The sequence below is a fragment of the Rana temporaria genome, chromosome 6, assembly GCF_905171775.1.
Source record: "Rana temporaria chromosome 6, aRanTem1.1, whole genome shotgun sequence".
In the NCBI taxonomy this organism is placed as follows: domain Eukaryota; kingdom Metazoa; phylum Chordata; class Amphibia; order Anura; family Ranidae; genus Rana; species Rana temporaria.
The window spans coordinates 38,711,963-38,722,289 of NC_053494.1; positions in this window are offsets into that span (position 1 = coordinate 38,711,963).

A 10,327-nucleotide genomic window follows, 5' to 3' on the forward strand; every position below is an offset into this window, starting at 1 on the left:
CACTGCACACCTGTGCTGAGACTCAAAGGAAAAGTCTATTCCCATGGTACCATTGCATCAACTCATGTGCTGGTACCTGCTGTGTGTATGGAGACACCTAACATCTGTTGCAGACATGTTAGAGCAAGCGTAGGCAACCTTTTGAGCACAGTGTGCCGAAAAATGTTTTCAAAGAAATTGAGCGTGACGATTTTATAACAAAAAAATTTCAACTTCACACTCTCAATCACGAAAATATTTTTTTATAAAGTAAATGCTGTAAACTATTTAGTAGTGATAAATTAACATCCTGCACTCTCACACCTCAGATCAGCCCCAATTCATGCACCTTCACACCTCAGATCAGCCCCAATTCATGCACCTTCACACCTCAGATCAGCCCCAATTCATGCACCTTCACACCTCAGATCAGCCCCAATTCATGCACCTTCACACCTCGGATCAGCCCCAATTCATGCACCTTCACACCTCAGATCAGCCCCAATTCATGTACCTTCACACCTCAGATCAGCCCCAATTCATGCACCTTCACACCTCAGATCAGCCCCAATTCATGCACCTTCACACCTCAGATCACTGTCCCCCCTGCAAATCTGTTTCACCACTGTACCCCCTTTCTCATCTGCCCCACCAATGTAACCACCTGCACATCTGCCCCACCACTGTAACCCCCTGCACATCTGCCCCACCACTGTAACCCCCTGCACATCTGCCCCACCACTGTAACCCCCTGCACATCTGCCCCACCACTATAACCCCCTGCACATCTACCCCACCACTGTACCCCCCTGCTCACCTGCCCCGCTACTGTACCTTCATGCACAACTGCTCCATAACTGAACCATCTTCTCTACTGTCCTAACACTGAACTTATCTGCTCATCTGCCCCACGACTGTACCTCCTGCACATCTGTCCCACCTTTGTTCCCCCTGCACTTCTGCCCCACCACTGTACACCCTTGCTCATGTGTTCCACTGATGTACCTCCTTTCTCCTCTGCCTATCTGCCCCACCTCTGTACCCCTTGCTTCTCTGCCCCACCGCTGTAGCCCCCTGCTCATCTGTCCCACCAATGTACCTCTTTTCTTCTCTGACCCAACCCTGAATCCCCCTTCTCATTTTTCCCACCACTGTAACCCCCTTCTAATCTGGCCCAACACTGAACCCTCCCTGCTCATCTGCCACACCACTGTAACCCCCTGCTTATCTGCCCCATCACTGTACCACCCTGCTTGTCTGTCCCACCGGTGAACCCCCTTCTCATCCCTCCCACCACTGCCCCCTGCACATCTGCCCCACCATTGTACCCCCTTGCTCTTCTGTCCCACCACTGTAACCCCCCTGCTCATCCGCACCATTAATGTACCCCTTTTCTCATCTGTCCCACCACTGTACCTCCCTGCACATCTGCTCCTCCGCTGAATACCCATGCTCTTCTGTTTCACTACTGAAGCACCTTCTCATCTGTCCTAGCACTGAACCAATCTGCTCATCTGCTACACCACTGTAATTTGCTTCCTCATCTGCCCCACCAATGTACCTCCTGCACATCTGTCTCACCTCTTTACCCCCCTACTGTTCCCCCTGCTCTCCTGCCCCACCACTGTTCCCCTGCTCATCTTTCCCGGAAATACACCTCTTTTTACATCTGCCCCACTGCTCTACCCTCCTGCTTTTCTGCCCCAACACTAAACCCCTCTGCTCATCTGGCCCATCACTGTACCCCCCTGCTCTTCTGTCCCACTGCTGAAACCCCTTCTCACCTCTTCCACCACTGTACCTCCCTCTAGTGCTATGCTGGATCCAGGGGCAGGTAGGTGTCCTTGTACTAAAAGTCAACAGCTACAGTATTTGTCGCTGCTGACTTTACATTTTTTGGGGGGAGCCTGGAGCTCTGCTTTAATAGCAAGAAAATGCAGCAAGGCTTCTAATCCTTCCCCACTCTATAAAACTATACTGTTGGCATACTGTACAGGGGTGAGGGTATTCCCCTGCGGGGCACTCAAGGATGTATAATGTATAATTACACAATAGGGTGCGTAAATATGGTAAGCGTGCCCATAGAAGGATATATACAACCCAGGTATCCATCATCTTGTAGTAAAGTCCTTCTGACAAAAGGGCAGAGGGAAGTCCCTGAGTACCTTATAAGTGCTCTGGGCGGAAGTGGTGGTAAAGGTGGGACCTGTGGTGTGATGTACAGTAGCACCTACTCCTCCTGACACTAAGATCTGAATAGTTGTGTTTTTACTATCTAATCTTAAAATTTAAACAGTGCGATAAGGGAATAAATTCAAACACATTCCTAGTTTCTTGATAGTTCTGCACAAAGTCACAGTCACTAATAAAAATTTAAAAAAGTCAACAACTACAATAACTGTCCCCAGCACCCCCAATCTTGCTTGAGTGAAGCCGGCTGTGAAGACCACTGCACATGCGCAAGTCATGCTGAGCTTTGTGAATGAGTCCACAGCCTCATCCAGGGAGGTTTTGAGCAGGGCCAATTGCTGTTTCGATCGCCTTGGCCAGCCCTCAAAATTTCCACTCGCCTGCTCGCATTTGGAGAGTGGAAATAAGCTAAGGGCCAATGTGGAGCAGAAGCAGACAGGGCCAGGGGGAGGCAATTGGCCCCCGGGCAGCTCTGATGTCCTATGAAAAAAAAAAAAGCATGCACTGCTTCTGCCAGAAGCAATCAGCCAGGATCACACAGAAAGAGGATTTCCCACTGTGACACAGCTTGGATCTGAAACGCCGGCTGCTCTCAAACAAAGTCCCGCCTCCTGGACCGGCTCCTATGATAGCACACTGGTCCAATGCCGGGAAATTTAATCAGTGTGCGATTAATTGAGCCAGTCCAGGATGCAGGACTTTGACAGCGGCCAGCGTTTCAGATTCAAGTTGTGTCACAGCAGGATATCCTCTCTCTGTATGATCCGGCTGGCTCTCCTCCCTGTGATCCCTATGCAGTACTAGGCTGCATTGATGGGCACTGGTGAGGCTGCACTAATAGGCTATATTAATGGGCACTGATAAGCACTGACGACCACTGATGGGGCTGCACTGATATGCTTTATTTTAATATTGTTAAAGTTGTTGTAAATATTTATTTTTGTAACTTAATTCTGCATAAAACATTTAACAGAGTAATTTCATGAGATAATTTACTAGAGCGTGTTTAGGAGAAGAATTAGAGGTGGGCAACTGGTGGTGAGTAACTCAGGACTTGACATTTTGAGCCCTGGCCTAGGCAATCATAGCGGCAGTGGGAACGAGTCAAAACTAGGTGCCCATTACCATAAAAAAATAAGTTTCCAAAAGTGGTACAGGAAGGAGGGAGGAGGTGGAAAAGCAGAACTTCCCTATTCAGGTGAAATTCCGTTTTAACTCCAAAAAAATAATAATGCAGCATATAAAATTGCTACACGTCATATTGTAATTGAATGTATTAAAAGTTACCTTTCATTTTCAATCTGCAGCAAATGGCAGCAATGTAATGTTCTGTACATTTCAATGCATTATGGCAACCTGAAAGCTTTCCAACTAGGGCTGAAACAACTAAGCGACATAATTGATTATAAAAATAATTGTCAACTCTTTTCATAACACTGGTCTACAATGAGAAAGCCTCAGAAATGAAAGTAGCTACATTTTACCAGAATTGGGTCACTAATAAAGGAAAATTAAGGAGTATTAATTGGCTCCAGTTTCCAAGATCCAGCTTTAGGTCGAAATTGCATCAAAATAACTCAAAATTACAAGGGGGATGTGCAATTATGCTCCATAACTTTTTTGCAAAATGTGATATAGCAGTGAGAATGGTGTCACACCAATCATTATAAAGTTATCTTTTTATTGATACCAAAAATTGAAGTTTGGGTCCGCTGACATCAATCGCTCTGGATCAGCTGCATCCTGCTCATCGTCTATATCAGCATCTGAGTCTAGACTTTAGAGAGTAGGATTCTGGTGGATCTGGAATTGGCAAGTCCTTACCATGGGGTAAAGGCAGGCCCGGACTGGCCATAGGGCACACCGATGTACTCCCTTTGCCGCCCCAAGGCCGGGTCCTTCAAAGATCCCCCCCCATGTGATCGAAATTAGGTAAAAAAAAATAAAAAATTATATTAAACCCCCTCCCACCAAAAAAAAAACTAAAATGACCTGTGATTTGCAGCAGTGGTGGTTGGGTGGGGATAGGATGAGTGGCAGCGGTGAGGGAGAAATGGGATAAGTGGCAGCGGTGGTGGGATGGGATGAGTGGCAAGGGTGGTGGTTGAGGGGTGGGATCAGTGGTAGAGGGGATTGAATAGGATGAGTGGCAGAGGTGGTGGGGGAAATATGATCAGTGGCAAGGGTGGTGGTTGGGGGGCATTGGATGAAATGAGTGGCAGCGGTGGTGGGAGGATGGGATCAGTGGTGAGGGTGGTGGGATCAATGGCAGGGATGGTGGTTGCTGGATGAGATCAGTGGTGTGGGGATATCAGTGGTGGTGGTGTATCAGTGGTGGGGGTGTTATCAGTAGTACTAGTGGCGGAGGGGGGGTATCAGTCTCAATAGTGGTGAAGGTGTGGGGGGGAATCAGTGGCAGTAATGGTGGTGGTGGGGGGCATCAGTGGCAGTAATGGTGGTGGTGGGGGGTATCAGTGGCAGTAATGGTGGTGGTATAAGTGGCAGTAATGGTGGTGGGTGGGTATCAGTGGCAGTAATGGTGGGGGGTATCAGTGGCAGTATTGGTGGTGGGTGGGTATCAGTAATGGTGGTGGGAGGTATCAGTGGTGGTGTGGGGGCGAAACAGTAGCAGTGTTGATATTGACTGTGCCCGTGAGTGAGGACAGCGAGGATAGGCGGAGCCGCCCCTGCTCCTTCACCCACTACCGAGACTTTACAGTATGGTCGTGAGAGCGGGGAGGATAGGCGGAGCAGGCAGAGAAGATGGGCGGAGCCACGACTATACAGCGTGCCTGTGAGTGCGGGCGGGAGGAGACTGTGCCTGTGAGTGAGGGTGGCGAGGATAGGCGGAGCCGCTCCCGCCCCTTCACCCACTGCCGAGACTTTGCAGCGTTTCCATGAGTGAGGGCGGGGAGGATGAGCGGAGATGATAGGCAGAGCCGCCCCTTCACCCACTGCCACCCCGAGACCTGGCCTCGGTGGCCTTGTCTGAAATCCGGCCCTGGGCACGATAAGATTTAAATTGGCATTGTAGTTAGCGCAATCCACACATTAGTCATGAAGGTGGGAGATTAGATGTGTCGAGAATGTTTCTATAGTAATCATTAGAGCAGTGTTTCCCAACTCCAGTCCTCAAGGCACACCAACAGGTCATGTTTTCAGGATTTCCCTCAGATGAAACGGCTGTGGTAATTACTAAGGCAGTGAAACTGATCAGATCACCTGTGCAAAATAATGGAAAGCCTGAAAACATGACCTGTTGGTGTGCCTTGAGGACTGGAGTTGGGAAACACTGCATTAGAGAATCCGTCTGGACCTGGGAAATTATGAAAAGGTAGTGTGTTTATCACTTCGGCAACCTCCTCTTCGGTGAACGTTGAAGAGAGGCCAAAAATCCACACATGCTCAGAATCAAGTTGACGCATGCTCGGAAGCATTGAACTTCATTTTCTCAGCACGTCGTTGTGTTTTACGTCACCGTGTTGGACACGATCGGATTTTTTAACTGATGGTGTGTAAGCAAGACTGATGAAAGTCAGCTTCATCGGATATCCGATGAAAAAATCCATCGGTCCGTTTTCAGACGAACCGATCGTGTGTACAGGGCATTACAGAATTGCTCTGCTATTTCTGCAGGGTTATTTTTTTATTATTTAACCTGAGCGGACTTTTAAAGAAGGGAATTTTGAAAGCAACAACTCCCCTTTTGTATTGCTTTGCTATAAAAGCTCCCGGTTTATTCCCAAAGACATAGGAGTTGAGTTTGAGGCGTTTAATGTAAAAGTCTAAGCCTTTACGCAATATAGAGCGGAGCTAGTTACAGAGAGAAAATATTTTGTTAGATAGATGGGGATTGCAGGTTTTTAATTTGATCTATGGGAGAATAGATTTCCTGCATGTGTCTCTCTTCCTCGTGGGCTGATAGTTTGATAAGTATTCCTCTTAGATAGGCCTTGTGGGTATTACTCAAGAGGGTTGGGTCTGTGTCAGGATTATGATTAGTTTAAAAAAAAATTAAACAAATAGATATCAGATCCAACTTGCTTTTGGATCTTCTGGTTCGTTAAGAGGGAGGAATTGAAACTCCAGGGGGACGGAGAGCTGGTCATATTGGAGAGGTGTATTTCAATGGAGATAGGTTCTTGGTCCGACCAAGTGATCACACCAATGGAGAACGCAGAGATCTTTTGTAGAGTAAATTTGTAAGTTAAGAATAGATCAAATCTGGAGTAGAATTATTCAGGGCGTATAGATTTATTATGATCAGTGGAGAGGATAAGGAAGCAGCCATTAGGATCTGCATCTACCGAATAAAGCTGGAATGCTACAGATGCTTTGACCACTATCGTGACCCCTCTTTTCTAAGTGTCTGTACTGGGCAGGAAGGTGTCGGGAAATTTTGGATGACTGCACTATGGGGGATTTAAGTGCAAAATAGGTATCCTGAACGCAGAGAACATCACATTTAGAGGACAGGGCCTCCTTCCGTTTGTAGTTGCTATTCAGCCCCTTTGCACTAAGAGAGACAATTTTGTGAGGAGTATAAGTATGCCATTGTGCGCGTAACACTAGTTCAGGTAACGCAAACGACCAAACCTTCTTTCCAAAAAAATACTGTGATGAGTGCATATCTTACTTGTTGCACGTGACACATTAGTGTCCTAAGAGAGAAGCAAGGGGGAAACAAAAAGGATATGAAGAGTAACAAAAAAGTAATACGCAAAAACACAAAAATGAACAGTTGCGTACATGGTATGCTTTAAGTTGGGGAGGTGAATGAAAACCAAACCGTAATGAACTGTGGGAATACTGAACTGTTCATGAACACGGGAGAGGCTGTTTACCAAGGCGTGCCACCCTGTAAATTGTGCCAGATTAGAAGACCGGGTAGATTACCTGTTGGTGACAGTGCGCCAGTCTCCATGCACAAATTTGACTGTTTCTTGGGGGGAGATTAAGCCCCTGTTGTGGAGCCGCTTTAGGTGGAAGATGGTGGTGGTTTTGCCCTGTTATGTGATGGAGAGTTTAATAGGGAAGCCCCATTTGTATGGGATACTGTGTTGCTGCAAGATTTTGGTGACAGGTGCAAGATACCTCCTCCTTTGTGCTGTGGCAGCAGAGATGTCAGAGTAGATGGCGAGTCGGCCATAAGGATCTGGGAGGGAAGGCATGGATTTTGAGGTTGGAAGAAATGGATGCGGGTAAGGAGTAGGACATCTCAAAGTTTGTCTGCTGGAATGTGGAGGTTTAAAGATCCTGTATGCCCCATCAATCATTAGATCCCGTTCTGAGAAGGATGGTACAAGGGCTTTAAATAGGAGTTGCAAGTATTGCGACAGCTCTTTTTAAAAGTGGTTTCTGCAGGAGCGATCCTCAAGGTCGGCAAGTTTAAGATGAATGTGTTGAAGCTCAGTTGCCTGTTCCTTGTGCCAATTCATTATATGCCCATGTGAAATCATTGAGCTGCCTCTCCACCCTATCAGTGCGGTCCCCCAGATCATCTACCTGCGTTTGGATATGGGAAATGTACCGATTTTGATATGCCTTTTTGCAGGGTCATGAGCATCTGCTTCAACGTGTGCTCCGAGACAGCTTTGTCAGAAGCAGGCAGATCTGCTAAGGAATCAGTAATTTCTCCTCCATCATCTCTCCTCCTCAGCTGCGTGATATTGTAAAGATTTCTTGCTGAGCCGAAAGGATGAGGCTGCTTTTGTTCCCTTCGCTTTTAGGGCTGGTGCAATCCATTTGACAGAAGACCTCCTGGGCAGAGTGCGGCAGGGAAGCATGTGAGGCTGCACTGCCTGCATCCATCGCCATTTTGGGAGCTGTGCGGTAGCAGGGCTCTGATGGCTCATTATTCCTCTTGCAGGACATTCGCACTTCCCTGGGCAGAGGGGAGCCGGTTGGCGCGGCAGCAGATGCTGGACGCTGCTTAGTCTCCCCGTGCGTCAGATCCTTTCGTGGCCAAAGCCTTCCCACCCCCAAATGACATTTTTGTTGCAGGGGATGCCAAAAATCGAATTTGTATTTTAGTGTAGACTTCTGGGAAACACAGTAAGACAAATCAAGGATGAAATGATATACCTGGGGGTGTTCTGGACACCTCCAGGGAGCCATATTCAACTTTACAGAGCTGCAGATTGAAAAAGAAAAACACAATTTGGATCAACATTCACTTACAATATGACTTGTGTCGCAATTGTATACACTATATTTCCCCACAAAAGTGTGGTTACCCTTTAAAATTCACATATCTTATTGGGATGATCGTGGTGGAAATGAAAGCTCTGGTGAGTCCTTTCAAGCAATCAAAGTCTTTGCTGCTCCTTATTCCACAGACTGGGGCAGGGATGACTAAAGCTCATCTCGAATACCTCCTTGTAACATATGCACTGCAGAACATCTGGCTTGCTCCCAGTGCCGCTTCTCTATCCCCTAGTCTGATCTCTGCTGTACATAGGCTGCAAGATGGTGATACCAAGTGAAATACAGGAACTTGCACTTAAATGTGATGAGTTTTTGAAAACACAGAACTGCCTTAATTTGTGTCTTTTCAATCTGTCTGAAGCTCCTCTTTAAAGTGAGCACATGCTAAAGTGAGATCCAGCCCTTTAGTAAAATTAGTCTCCATTTTCCCAAAGGAATCATTTTCGTTATTCAGAAATAAAATTTGAAATATTGAGACAACGCACATTCCTATTTAGATCTTTAACCACTCGAATTACCAGACCCTTTCACCTTCCTGCCCAGGCCAATAATCAGATTTCAGTGCTGTCACACTGACAAATACTTATGCAACACTACCCAAATTAAAATTCATGCAAGTTTTTTTCACCAATAGAGCTTTCTTTTAGTGGTATTTAAGCACCGCTGTTTATTTTTTTGCTATATATAAAAAAATAAAAAAAAGATGCCAAAAAAAATTGAACACCACTTTTTCCTTAGTTTATTATAAACTTTTGCAAATAAATCTTTCATAGATTCAGGTCAAAATGTATTCTGCTCCACTTCTTTGGTGAGAAAACCCCAAATTAGTGTATTATTTCCTGTATGTGAAAGTCTACAAACTATGGTATACATTTGAAAATTGATCAATTCCGATGTAATGACGGCCGCTCTCATTTCTTACCCTAAAATCTTGGAATAGTACAAATACCCCCCAGATTACCCCTTTACGGAAAGTAGACATTCCAATGTATTTTAGTAAGAGGCATGGCGTGTTTTCTGAAGTTGAAATTCTTTGTTACAATTTTGAATTGCTCATTTTTCACCTGAGCAGTACAGCATCACCATATGACTGGTGTGGCGGTGATCAGGGACACTGACAGTATGATTAAAAAAATAAAATAAAAACACATAGATAGCTATATACATACTGTGACCAGGACAGTGCAATGTCAGTGTACTGGTCTGGGGAGATGATCAGGATAATTGTTTTTTTTTTTTTTTTAAACACTATGATTGCCTATTACATTGATCACTGTAGAAATAACCATTTTTAGGAATGGCATCCATGTGCCATTGTGTACAAATGCAATAGGACACAGCCATGACATGGTACAGGTCCACTGTGCTTAGTCCTGTACCATGTGATCACTGTGACCAATCACAGAGAACACAATAGTACATAATGTGTACATCTGATCGCTGTGATTGTTTACAGCGAACACATGTTACCAGGGCTTATCTGGCACAAAAAAACTGATCTATTGTGTCCAGTGGAAACAGCGGGTCACAGATCGCATGGCTGCGCAGCCCCTAGGGTCAAATGATGTCTACTCTGGATAATGGTGCTCCTGCTCGGCTGTATTTTTTTAATAGGCCGGGCAGAAGGTGGCTTAACTGGAGCTAAAGGTTGCATTAAAAAACTTACTGAACGTTTTGTAAACCCTTACTGTACAAACCTCTATTATGCAAAATAAAGCATGTTTGTACAAAGCATTATGCAGTCACAGGCAGAAAACGCATATTTAGTTTGTGCGTTCAATTAGGGACTAAAGCTAGAGAAAAGGAGAGTATAATTTTAAACAAGGTTATCAAGTAAAAGGCAACAACCTTTTTATTTATTTTTAAACCAGGAAGTCTTTCATTTAAAAAGCAACGGTGTTGGAATCTTACAGCTAGAAAGTGATTTAGTCTAATGGCATCTACCCACAGC